Genomic DNA, 14,215 nt, shown 5'->3' with positions numbered 1-14,215 from the left:
ATCTCAAGATGAACCCGACTAAGACACAGGTAGTTAGAGATTGCCCGCTCCCCCATCCAGTATGAAACAAGGCCAGCGATTTCTGCGGTTTGCCTACTTTTCCAGACACTTCATCGGGATCTTCAGCTCAGTGGTGGCTCTGCTGACTGCACTAGCCAAGTGATCTACGGGCCCTTTTGTTTGGAGGCTGCTTTTGCAGACCTCAACAGTGGTTCATTGCAGCCCCCATTTTGGTTTCACCCCTCCCGGACCTTCCCTTCATCGTGGAGGAGGACACCTCGGACATCAGAGTGGGTGCAGTGTTGTCTCAATGGACATCTTTGGACAATAAACTGCACCCATGTGCATTCTTCTCTCTAGCAGAGGTCAACTACAGCATCAGAAATAGAGAGCTGCTTGTGGTCAAGTTGCCAGTACTGGCTTCAGGGGGCCAGCAACCCTTTTGCTGAATGGACAGGCTACAAGAACCTGGCTTATATTCAGGAGGCCAAAAGACTGAATTCCAGGCAGGCCTGCTGGTTCCTCTTCTTTAACCGCTTCAATTTCGTCATGACCTATCGACTGGCGTCAAAGAATCAGAAACCAGATGCCTTATCTCATCAGTTCAATGAACCCAAATGAGAGGAGGAGCCTACCACCATTTTATCCAAAGCCAAGATGATAACGCCAATTCGTTGATGAATCGGCACATTCGTTCGCAAGGCCCAGACGCAAGGGGAGATTCCCAAGAACAGTCCTCCAGGTTGTCTGTTTGTCCCAAGCTCCATCAGGTCTCAGGTACTTCAATGGGGATGACCACTCACCCAGGGATTGCCAGGAGCCTTGAGTTCATCAAGAGAAGATACTAGTGGTCTGGAATGGTGAGCGAGGTCCAACAATATGTGAGGGCATGCGCGGTGCGTGCTTGGAACAAGGAGCCCCACACCCAACCTCAAGGGCTCCTTCACCCTCTGCCTGTTCCAGAAAGACCATGGGCACACATCTCCATGGACTTTGTCGTGGGTCTTTCACTTTCCAAGAGGAAGAGCATCATCATGGTAATTGTAAGTCATTTTACGAAGGCCTGCAAATTCATTGTGTTGGAAAAACCACCATCTGTGGTGGAGATGGCCAAAATTGTCCCGCGCCAGGTCTTCAGGAACCATGGATTTCTGGTGGACATTTGGTCAGATCATGGTCATCAATTCATGTCATGTTTTTGGAGGGCATTCTGTATGCTGATTGGGGCAATAGCAAGTCCTTCCTCCGGGTTTTATCTGCAGTCCTGTGGCCAGACAGGGCGGGTAAACCAGGACGCCTGACCTCAGAAAAATCAAACGAGAAGTTGCCCACAACACCTTACAGCATTCCGCACATGGGTTGACCCCATTCAAAGCCAGTTTGGGTACTCTCCATCACCCTTCCCTGAGCAGGACACTGAGCTTGGGGTTCCTGCAGCTGTAGATCCCATCCGATGCTGCTATGAGACATGGACTCGAGCAAGGGAGGTTTTGTAGCCTCTACCCAGACGGCTGAAGTAAAGGCTAACCACAAGAGAACACAAAGGGCAGCTTTGCAGACTGGACCACAGGTCTGGTGGTCTACTCAGGATTAGCCTCACTGGGTGGAGTCGAGGAAATTGGTGCCCAATCTCATTGGACGCTTCAAGGCTCTCAAGAAAGTATACACGGTGGCTTACACCTCGCAGGTCCCCAAGGCCCTCAGAATCATTCCCACTTTCCACGTTTCCAAATTAAAACCTGTAAGCACCAGTCCTTCCGCCACCATCAACTCCACCGCCCACCCAGGTTTGTCGGTGGGGAACAGGACTTCACCGTAAAAAGAGTTCTGGATCCACAGACTGTTCAGGGTGTATGGCTGTTTGGACTGTCGAGGAACAGTGCTGGGTTCCAGAAAGAGACATCCTGGATCTGGCTGTCATCTGTAACTTCCATCATCGTCTCTTCAAGAGCCCGGGCAGTCAAGAGTCGACCGTAGGGGAGGGAGCGCATAATGTACAGACACTCCGCATCTAGCATCACTTTATGGACATATAATTAAACTTGTATGTATGTGTTACATATTTATGTTTCTTGTGTTTTTTGTGTTGCAATGAATCCAGAGTAACGATTATTTTGTTCTCCTTTACACCCGTGTACTGGAAATTACATTAAACAATCTTGAGTCTAAAATCTTGAATCTTGAACTTACCATGATACTTGATGCGTGAATTTCCTCTGGCATAGAAAAGTACAGCACAGAAACAGGCGCTTTGGCCCACTTAGTCCTGCTGCCATTGACCTGCACCGCGACCGCGGCCCTCTGTACCCCTGCCATCTATGAACCTATCCAAATTTCCCTTGACTGTTGAAATCATGCTCGTATGCACCACTTGTGATGGCAGCTCGTCCCACACTCTCATGACCCACTGAGTGAAGAAGTTGCCCGTCATGCTCCCCTTTAAATTTCTTACCTCTCACCCTTAACCTCTAGTTGCAGTCCCACCCAAACTCAGTGGAAAAAGCCTGCTTGCTTTTACCCTATCTATACCCCTCATAATTTTGTATACCTCTATCAAATCTCCTCTCAACCTTCAATGTTCCAAGCAATAAAGTCTTAACCTCTTCAACCTTTCCACATATCTCAGGTCCTCCTGAAGCCAGTACCAGGAGGCTCAGTCTTCAGCAGAGAGAGCTCAGCCATTCTGGAACAAGGCCAGGAGATTCCCAACTACAGGGCATTGTGGGAATCTCCAATTCTTGCTCATGCTGGGACCGGACTGATGGAAAAGCTAAGGAGTGAGATAAGATTTTGTTAGCCATGGATGGTAGGGAATATAAAGTGAAATGAAGATGACCTTGTAACTTGTTCCGTTTGTCACACATACAGTGAATCATTGTCACACTGGTGTGTTGCCACACGCACCATAGGTGGAGAGGAAGCTCTTTCCTAGCGCATCCTATTACAAAGCAATTATATCGAAATCGCATGAATGTTCACAGCTGACTCAAGGAATTGTAGCTTCTGATGTTGGTTTTCTGTCAGAACTTGCAGACCCACCCTGGTATTACAAGATAATGATACTCTTTGTCCACCACAAAGGGATCCACAAAGGAGGAGAAAGCATTTTCTCTCTCTCTCTCTCTCTCTGGTATGTGAAATGAATTTCTCTGGAAAAGTGATACAAAAATTGAGAAGTGATCAGTGTGACGGTAGATGCAGATAATAATAGGCATCCGTTAGTCTCGTGAGACCACGGATTTGAGCCTTGGAAGGTTTCCAGGACGCAGGCCTGGGCAGCGTTGTATTGGAGACTGGCAGTTGCCCAGGCTGCAAGCCCCCGATGTTGTCCAAGGGAAGGGCGCTAGGACCCAAGCACCAGTGTCATCGCAGAGCAATGTAAGTGTCTTACTCAAGGACACAACACACTGCCTCAGCTGAGGCTTGAACCAGTGACCTTCAGATCGCTAGACCGATGCCTTATCCACTAGGCCACACGCCAGCACAAGATGCAGATACATTAGGGACATTTAAAAGAGTTTTGGATAGGCATGTACATGATATAAAATGGACGTCCATGTAGCAGGGAAGGGTTAGATTGACCTTAAAAGTCTGGGTCTGGGTGTGCTGTAATGTTCTATGTTCTATATTAAAAATCAAAAATAAACTTTCCCATAGATAGCTCTCTACTTGGTACTTATCCAATAATGGGCCACCACACAATTGTTCTAGCAAATTCAGATTTACACTTACAAAGCCTGTTATCAGTATTCCTTCCACCACATTAAACAGTCATTCACTCTTTGCCAATATACTGGACTGCGGCTGGTGGTAGCCATGAAATATACCTCAGCAAACGGCCAAGCCTGCCTCAGTGGTGCCTCCATGATCCATGATCTCCATTGGAGGACAAGGGCAGCAGGCAAATAGGAACAAGTTGCCCTTCAAAGCTCCCTGCATCTGGCTCCAGAGTTGTGTCAGCATTCCCTCCTTGTCACCGGGGCGAGCCCTGGAGGCCTCTACACAACAGTAATGAGAGAGGGCCCTCATGACACAGACTAAATTGATTCAAGGAGAAATACTGCCACTCTCTCAGGCCACGGTAGCAAAGAGGTTAGCAGAGTGTCTTATAGTATCAGAGGGGTTCATTTCCTGCTGCTGCCTGTAAGGAATTTGTCTGTTCTCCCCGTGACCAGTTTCCTCCGGGTGCTCTGGTTTCCTCCCACAGTCCAAAGACGTATCGGTTGGTGGGTTAATTGGTCATTGTAAATTGTCCCGTGTTCAGGCTAGGGTTAAATCCTGGTGTTGCTGAGGCCCAGCTCAATAAATAAATAAATTCCGGCCAGTGAGTCCCACATCTTACAAATGCAGTTTTAAAAGACGAAACCACTGCTGTGGAAATCCTTCATCTGAAGATAAGTCATAGTTCAAGCATCCAACGTCTATGGATTAGTCAAGGAGAGAATTACACCTTTTTATCTGACACATGGTAAGAAAACAAAACTCATAAAGGTTGAGTGGGGATATTAAGTTTGTGGGTGACATCATATATTGCAAGTCTTCCTTTTCTTTTCGCATCCTGATGTATGCTGCTTCTAATCAGGGGATGTTTGGTGGAAAATGTCGAGGTCAACTGAACCTGTTTAATTTATTTGCAGGAAACATATTGTTGGACTGTGGAGACTTTACCCTGCTGCATCTGATCTTAATATTGACGATCGGAAGGTAACGTTCACAGAATATAAAAGGCTCCTCACAAACCGGCTTTAACTTGAATTGCGTTGGAATAACTTCAACACAAAAACATACGAAATAGAAAGCCTTTGCTCAGTTGTTGTGGCCTTGGACTTGAGCTGGAAGATTGACAAATTAACACGATTCCAGAGATTTAAGCACTTGCTCCAGGCTGGAAGTGTTTCACTGTCCAAATGTCACCTTCCTGTTGTGATGTTGAGCTGTGAGTAACTCAGTTACTCTCTGAAATGCGTTGGGAAGATATTATATATTTATGAAAGCACTTGTGATGTCCTGGGCAACACCGAATGCTCAACCAGCACTTAAAAATCTGATCAACTCACACCTTCTCTCTCTGGACATGGCAAGGTCAACGACTGCATTTCTCAATATCATTCTGGAGTCTGTACCTCAACAGTACTTCATTTGCTGGGACATAAAAAGTGCTTACAGGAGCAAGATCATATTTCTCATAACCACTGTGAAATGTGATTACAGAACTTGCCTCTGGTTAGTTGGCCAGCCCCCAGCAAAGGAATTTCAAAACACCGTGCCAGATAGCGCTATCTGTGGTCAGATGAATTCCATCTGTATGTCAGATTATGGAATAGTGAAGCACTGTAGCAGAAAGGCACTTAAAAAAAAACTTTAAATGAACCTTGACAGGTAAACAAAACAGAACTAAGTAGTAAAAAGATGGTTAAAGCTGAACGGAAAACCCTGGAGGCTCTGAGCAGGCTGGGCAGCATTGAGGACGGAAAAGGAGTGAGTTAGTGTTACTGAGGATCAGAGGAATTGTCAAAGGGCTGGAAAGCTCGTGGGGAGATACGGGGGAGGTCATCAGCTTGGTGAAGGGTACCCTTTGGTCTGACCGAAAGGTGTTGGTCACCCAGCACAGTGAGATGACTGTCAGGGAATGCTGCAGACTGACTCGGCCAAGTTTGCTGGTGTATGTGCTGAAAGTGAAGGTGCAGCCAATGCTGAATGTCAGTGGGGAAAGATCACAGTATAGGCTCCTTCTGTTCCTGCCCATGGAGGCGCCAAGTTGGGTGGCGAAGCCTCTCGAGCAGTCATAGTATCACCCCAGGGAGTCACATAAGGGGCAATGGTGGCATTTTTAAAAAAAGTTTGCTCTACTGAATGTACCGTTCATTAACACAAAGATTTTCTTGCACTATTTCTTCTTTTATACGGAATACTTTTAAAATTCATCTTTGTAGATACTTTTTAGAAGTTGATTTTTAATGAAGGGAGATCAGTTTGCCTGAAGTAGGTAAACTCAATTCTCATTCCAGAGAGATCGCAAAGTGCACAGATGGAACATTTCCCCATCTCTCCTCTCCCACTTACCCACTTTTCCCCCTCGCAGGGTATCTCCCATCAATTGCCAGCTTGTACTCCTTCCCCCCATCCCATACCTTCTTATTCTGACTTCTGCCCGCTTGCTTTCCAATCCTGAAGAAGAATCTTGACTTGAAACATCAACTGTTTTTTCCCCTCCATGAATGCTGCCTGACTTGCTTTGTGCGTGTTGCTGTGGCTTCCCAGCTCTCCAGTGTGAACGTGCAAGGTTGACAGGTCAGGGGGACTGAGAATTAAAATGGCATGCAACAGGAAGTTCAGGATCCCCTCTGCTGACTGAGGGCAAAAAACAACTCCGTCTAGGCTAGTAGGATTGAAATAGTTGACGAGATATGCAGTGAGAAGACAACGATTTCAAGTTCAACTTTCATTGTTAGTCAAGCCATACATGAACGAAACAGCATTACTCTGGGACCAAGATACAAACCACAGTACCAACAGTCATACACAGCACAAAACACATACAAGAAGACAGCAGTAAAATACAGTTACCAAAAAAATACAGTCCAAGTCCCTGAGTCCATGGATGTTGGAGCAGTGTGCAGTCATACATAATACAATCCGTCTTCTGGGCACTGAGGGGGCAGCACCGTCTCCAGCATGGACTTCGTGCCACACCGCCTCTGACACCTTTGGCTCTCCTGGGCAGCTGTAAACAGGTGACACCACAGCTTGAGACGTAGTCCTCATTACGATCGAGGTCAAGCAGCTGCCCGCCCGTCCGCCAATAAACCGGTGAATCGGACTTTCAGTGACATTGTCCAGCAGGGTCTTGGGATCACCAGAAAAGCAACTAAGACGATCCCTTGCTGTCAGACTTTGCGCGCTGACGCAGGCCACAGCACGATCCGCTCAAAGTCCAGCAGCTCCGGTTTCTCCGCCAACAAGCAGCTCGCTAATGGGGTAGACCTGCAGTACTTCCTGTTCTTAATGTCCAGCTGGGTCTCGCGATCACACAAAAAAACATTTAAAAAGGACAATAACACCTTTGGTTAGCCCTGTAGAAGCTGTTGCACACTACCATCTTACCCGAAGAATTATTTCTTCTTCTGGATGCTCAGTGTAAAGTGATCCACCATGAACAATTTGGAACTCGCTGTTGAATGAAAACTTATCAGATCCAACAATGTCAGCTCTGGCTCGAGATTAAGTATTGTGCAAAAGTGACTCACCAGTTGACCCATTTAATTATCATGAGTGTGTTGGAAATCTTAAGTGTTTTACTGGAAAGGTGACAACAATGCCGGTAGGCAGTTGGATCGGTAAGCTTTCCCTAATGTCTTCTATACTGTGGCTGCACTGGACTATCGCAGAGGACCTGTCCAGGACCCATCATATATATATAATTACGAAGAAAGTATGGCAGTGCCTCTACTTCCTCAGGAGTCTGCGGAGATTCAGCAAAAACCTTGGCAAACTTCTATAGGTGTGTGGTGGAGAGTGTGCTGACTGGCTGCATTATGGCCTGGTATAGGAACGCTAATGCCTTTGAGTGGAAAATCCTATAAAAGGTAGTGGATTCGGCCCAGTTCATCACGGGTAAAACCCTCCCCACCATTAAGCACATCTACATGAAACGTTGCCGTAGAAAAGCAGCATCCATCATCAAAGATCCTCAGCACCCAGGCCGTGCTCTTTTCTCGCTGCTGAAGGTACAGGAGCCTCAGGACCTGCACCACCAGATTCAAGAACAGTTACTACCCCTCAACCATCAGGCTCTTGAACAAAAGGGGTTAACTACACTCACTTAAGGAACCTTTTAACTTGTCATTTCACACTGGTTATTTATTGCTATTTATTTATACTTGCATTTGCGCAGTTTGTTGTCCACTGATCCTGTTTACAGTTACTGTTCTATAGATTTGCTAAGTATGCCCGCAGGAAAAAGAATCTCAGAGCTGTATCTGGTAACATTCTGGTAATAAATTTTACTTCGACCTTTGAACTTTGAGGTAACTCAGAAGGAATCAGAATGAAGTTTATTATCATTGGCATATGACATGAGATATGTTGTTTTGTGGCGGCAGTGCTGGGGCAGACATAAATATTACTACAAGGTGAAAAAATAAATAGTTAGAACAAAAGATGGTTAGCAGGGTTGTGTTCATGGGTACATAGAGCACTCAGAAATTTGATGGTGGAGAGGAAGAAGTGTGAATCCTCAAGCCTTCGTACCTCTGTTGGTAGGAATGCGAAGAGGGGATGTTCTGGATGGTGAGGATCTTTAATGATGGATGTCACCTTCTTGAGCCAGCCACTCTTGAAGATGTCCTCGACAGCAGGAAGAGTTGTGTTCATGATGGAAATGGCCGAGTCTATAATGCTCCGTAGTTCATCATGGTCTGAATTGGGGGATCTGTATCAGGTGGTGAGGTGACACCGTGCTCACCAGGCCCTACACAGACTCCTCACAACACTTGTATACCGGGCGTTTCGTACGCATTTATACCAGGTGCCTCGCACATGCGTGAGGGATCACCGGCGCCTAGTGGGCTGGAACCAGCACAACCTCCGTCTCCTGTGCAATCACCAATGTCGCCGGCATCTGTGCAATCACAGCCGGTGCTACGCAGATCGCAGCGACAGATTCGACCACCTGATAGACTTGACCTGTAAGAAACTTCGCCACATGGGGACTCTTTCAAACAAAGAGGGGGTGAATCTGGTGAACTACGTGTGCCTGTCTGAACATGTCCCCTGCTGACTGCTCCTGTGGCTCCTCCCACAGACCCCTGGATAAAGGCGATCGAGGCCTGATGCTCGGCCTCAGTCTCCAGGACGTAGTTTGATGGTCAATTGCTGCTTGTTCCTTCTTCCAGTCAATAAAAGCCGATATCTCGCCTTTACGTCTCAGAGTGAGTTATTGATGGTGCATCAGGTGGTTATGCAGCCTGTCAAAATGCTCTTCACTGTACATCTGTAGAAATTTGCAAGCCTTTGGTGATGTAACAAATCTCCTCAAGCTTCTAATGAAACAGAGCCACTGGCGTGCCTCCTTCATGGTCATTCCTCTGAGATGCTGACCCCAGAACTTCCCATCTCAATGAAGACCGTTGTGTAATCTCCTGCCTTTCCAGCCCTGAAGTCCACAATCAATTTCTTGGTCTTGCCAACCATCCCTAGCCGGTAAACTTTACCACCCACCAGGTCAAGAAATTGGTAAAATCATATCTGCAATATAATATTGCAGAAATACCCCAATAACCCTGCAGTTCATTATAAACACCAGAGGTTCTGCAGATACAGGAGATCTAAGGCAAGACACACAAAATCCCGGAGGAACTTGGCAGCAACCATGGAGAGGGATAAACAGGCAACGTTTCAGGATGAGTCCCTTTATCACTGCACCTTATTACATTTCTGCTGGTTTTAAACCCCCTGTGAAGCTAATTTTCAGATCCCACGTTTGCTTCTCTCTGTCATTCTACCGACAGTGCAGCTGCCACATTAATGCAAGTCATTACCACCAAGAGATGAATGGAGTTTTTTTTTAAATTGGACCAAGGAGATATTCAGAAGAAATACATGAAGTAGCATTGCGGGTCACCCAATTGCTTTACAGCGCCAGTGGTTCGATTCCCACTGTTATCTCCAAGGAGCTTGTATGTTCTCTACGTGGCTGCGTGGGCTTCCTTAAGTGCTCCGGTTTCCTCCCATGTTTCAAAGATGTACGGTTAGGGTCAGTGAGCATTGAGCATGATACGTTGGTGCTGGATGTTGTATCTTGTAACTTCAAAGCATTAAACTAATTCAAAAGAAGATGCTGGGAGCCTGAAGTACTGGTGTAGTTCGCCCTTACTCTAAGTGAGGCGCACAGATTTCACGTGGTGACGCGACGACCTATGCAATTAATGTATTTTTACATATAACCCACAATTAATTATTTAAATGAGCAAGAACCAATATATATGCAAGATTACTCAGAGATGATTGAAATAGTAAATGCACAACACAGGAAGTGAGGTAACACTTGCAGGCTGCCTCCAACACAATCCTCTGTGCTGGTCGCTGGCACGAAACAACGCATTTCGCCGCGTGTTTCAATCTTTCGATGTACGTGTGACAATTAAAGCTAATCTCTCTCTTTAAAGGGCTGAAGGTTGCCCCCGCCAACAGATCAGGGGCATAAGTGTGGGAGCAGCAGGGGATCGGAATGGCCAAGCGGAGCTGGGGCGATGGGGGCGGGGGCTGAGGGACTTGAGGCAGGGAAGAAATTTGATAATAAAACCCAGTATGTGGCTGTCACCGAATGAACAGAAGAGGTTAATGGAAGCAATAAAGATGATTGATGAGCCTTTTGTGTGGGTGGATTCCGCCCACAACTCTAGAACTGGAAGGAGAATATCAAAAGACTGATGAACATGTTAGAAAAACTAAGCCTGGATTGACTTGACAACATGAATAATTTACATTGAGCCAATAGCAGGAAAATGCCCCACATGCTTCACAAGGAGGGCCGTTAAACTTTTTTTTCCTGTGCCCTTCAGCAGGGTAGATCACCAGAGCCTTTGACCAGTGAGGCAGGAATTAAGTGACAAAGATAAAATAAATTTAGGGAAGAAAGCTGGGGAACAGTGTATGGCTTTAAATTGGGGGTGTAAAGAGGTGGGAGTAAAAGGGAAGGGCAATTATAAGTATGAAACTGAATTCAACTTTACTGATAGGACATCAAGGCTTTGACTGACTGGCGTCAGTGTGAGCAAGGAGCCAGGAGGTTTATGGTTTCAGGGGCGGAATTGGGAACTGAACAGAATGAAGTTGGTTTACCTGATGCAATGTAAAATTCTCCTACAGTTTTAAAAGTGTTAACTCTACTGAATGTTTGGACCATATAACGCTAAGAATATAAGAAGTTTTTGCACAGTGTTTATTCTTTTCTGTATATCTGTTATTATGAATAAAGTTTATTTTTTTAATAAAACAAATTCCATTTTGCTAATAATTGTCCCTTCACTGTGTTAACATTTCATGGTCTTCTCAGCAAAGTGCCACACCTTACATTTATTCTACCTATCTGGTCATCTTGGATTACTGGAATTCTTTTCAACAATTCTTATCTCTCTTAAGGCAGTAATTTAAGACACATTGCTATGGTAAGATAGCAAAATATTATTGCAATATTTTGTGTGCCATCATTCCTGAGGGGACATTGCACTACACAGAGAGGGAGAGGGTTTAAAAGAAGCAAGCAGCGACAGTTGGCAGATTTTTTTTTGTGCACAGTTGGTGAGGAGACATTGGATTGCATGGAGGTAGGAAGAGTTTAAAAGAAGTGAATGGGGGCAGTTGGCACATTTTGCGCCCCACAGTTCCCGGGGAGACATTGTCCTGCATATAGTAATGCACCTAGCAAGGGTCAATAAAAAGAACCTAGGTTTAAGCGGAGCAGCCACTGAGTGAGTGGACCAGTGTCAAGTCAAGTCAGGTCGCTTTTTATTGTCATTTCGGCCATAACTGCCGGTACAGTACACAGTAAAAATGAGACAACGTTTTTCAGGACCATGGTGTTACATGACACAGTACAAAAACTAGACTGAACTACATAAAAAACAACACAGAAAAAAAAACTAGACTACAGAGCTACCCAGGACTGCATAAAGTGCACAAAACAGTGCAGGCATTACAATAAATAATAAACAAGACAATAGGCACAGTAGAGGGCAGTAAGTTGGTGTCAGACCAGACTCTGGGTATTGAGGAGTCTGATGGCTCGGGGGAAGAAACTGTTACATAGTCTGGTCGTGAGAGCCCGAATGCTTCTGAGCCTTTTCCCAGACAGCAGGAGGGAGAAGAGTTTGTATGAGGGGTGCGTGGGGTCCTTCATAATGCTGTTTGCTTTGTGGATGCAGCGTGTAGTGTAACTGTCTGTAATGGCGGGAAGAGAGACCCCGATGATCTTCTCAGCTGACCTCACTATCCGCTGCAGGGTCTTGCGATCCGAGATGGTGCAATTTCTGAACCAAGCAGTGATGCAGCTGCTCAGGATGCTCTCAATACAACCCCTGTAGAATGTGATGAGGATGGGGGGGTGAGAGATGGACTTTCCTCAGCCTTCGCAGAAAGTAGAGACGCTGCTGGGCCTTTTTTTGCTATGGAGCTGGTGTTGAGGGACCAGGTGAGATTCTCCGCCAGGTGAATACCAAGAAATTTGGTGCTCTTAACGATCTCTACTGAGGAGCCGTCGATGTTCAGCGGGGAGTGGTTGCTCTGTGCCCTCCTGAAGAGTGGGGTGTTGAGGCTTCGGCGAGGAGAAGCGTAGTTCATAGATAGATTTTAAAAAATTCATTATTTATCCTTTCTTTCTTTCTTCTTGGACATTTAGAGCAGTGGGGATGCCAGGCAGGATAGTGGAATGCTCACTTGAAGGATGTGGGAAGGCAGGGAGTCCTCTAGTGTCCCTGATGATGATAACTGCAAGAGGTGCATCCAGCTGCAGCTTCAAACAAACTGCATTAAGGAGTCGGAGCTGGAACTGAATGAACTCTGGATCATTCTGGAGGTTGATAAACAGGACATAGTGGGAGGTAGCTACACCCAAGGTGCAGGACATGGGAAACCGGGTGTCATCAGGAGGGGGAAAGGGGATAGGCAGCCAATGCAGAGTGCCCCTGTGGTAGTTACCCTCAAAAACAGGAATAGCCCTTTGGATACAGTTGCCGGGAGATGGTGGAGGAACAACCTAACAGAGGAAAGTCACAGTGGTCGGGTCTCTGTGACACAGAAGGGAAGGGAGGGGAGAGAAGAGGTGAGCTGTAGTGAAGGAGGATTCATTGATTATGGATGAGAACAAGACTTTTAGATGGAAGTTGTCTCCCGGGTTCCAGGGTCAGGGATATCTTGGATCAAGTCCACAGCATTCTTAAGTGGGAGGGTGAGAAATCAGAGGCCGTGGGCCCATGTCAGTATCGGGAGGAGGGGTGACGAGGTCCTGCAAAGTGAGTCCAGGGAGCTAGATGCTAAGTTAAAGAACTGGCCATTCATGGTTGTGATCTCAGGATTGCTACCTGTGCCATGTGCTACTGAGGCGAGTCATAGAAAGATCGTACAGTTTAACACGTAGCTAAGGAGATGGTGCAGGAGAGAGGGCTTCATATTTTTGGATCATTGGGCTCTCTCCTAGGGAAGGGACAGTTTACGCCTGAACTTGAGGGCAGACTAATATCCTAGTGGGAGAGTTTACTAGTACTGCATGGGGGAGGGATTAAACCGGAATGGGAATGGCAGGGGAATGGGAACTAGAGTGCCAGAACAGATCGTGGAGAGGTTGTGGAGAGAGATGTTAAGAATCGAAAGGTTGAGCTTGGTAGGAGTGAAGTTGAGAGCTGTGTATGCTTCAATGCAAGCAGTACTTTAGAAAAGGAAGGTGAACTTTAGCGGATGAGATCAGCATGTGGAATTAAGATATTGAAGCCATTAGTGAGACTTGGTTGTAGGAGGGACAGGACTAGCATTCAGTTTCATTGCTTTAGACGTGGTAGAGCGAGAGGGATTGAAGGTGAGGGGTGGCATTGCTAGTCAGGGAAAATGTCATGGCAGTGCTCTGTCAGGACAAACTGGAAAGCTTGTCTAGTGAGGTTTTATGGATAGAACTGTTTGCTTCTACCTCCTACCCAAGATTCATAAACCCGATTGTCTGGGTAGGCCTATTGTCTCTGGCTGCTCTTTCCCCACTGAACTTGTGCCCTCATACCTCAATTTCATTCTATTCCCCCTCGGTTCAGCCCTTTCCCACCTTCATCTACAACACTACTCATGGTCTTACTATCCTCGATTCCCCGGCCCCGACCGCTTTACTTTCACCGTGGATGTTCAGTCCTAAACATTTCTATTCCCCTGTCAAGAAGGCCTCAAAGCTCTCTGCTTCTTCTTTAAGGAAAGAACCAACTAATTCCTCACCACCACCATCCTCCTCCATCTTCCGAACTGGTCCTCAATCTTAACAGCATTTCCCTCGGCTCCTCCCACTTTCTCCAGACTTGAGGGGTAGCCATGGGCACCTACATGGGCCCCAGCTATGCCTGTCTCTTTGTTGGCTATGTAGTACTGTCCAAGTTCAAAGCCCTCCCTGGTAATACACCCCAACTCTTCCTGCACTACATTGATGAGTGTGTTAGCTCTGTTTCATGCATCCAAGCTGAGT

Source organism: Hypanus sabinus, chromosome 27 (assembly GCF_030144855.1).
Source record: "Hypanus sabinus isolate sHypSab1 chromosome 27, sHypSab1.hap1, whole genome shotgun sequence".
In the NCBI taxonomy this organism is placed as follows: Eukaryota; Metazoa; Chordata; class Chondrichthyes; order Myliobatiformes; family Dasyatidae; genus Hypanus; species Hypanus sabinus.
This window is presented reverse-complemented; position numbering follows the sequence as displayed.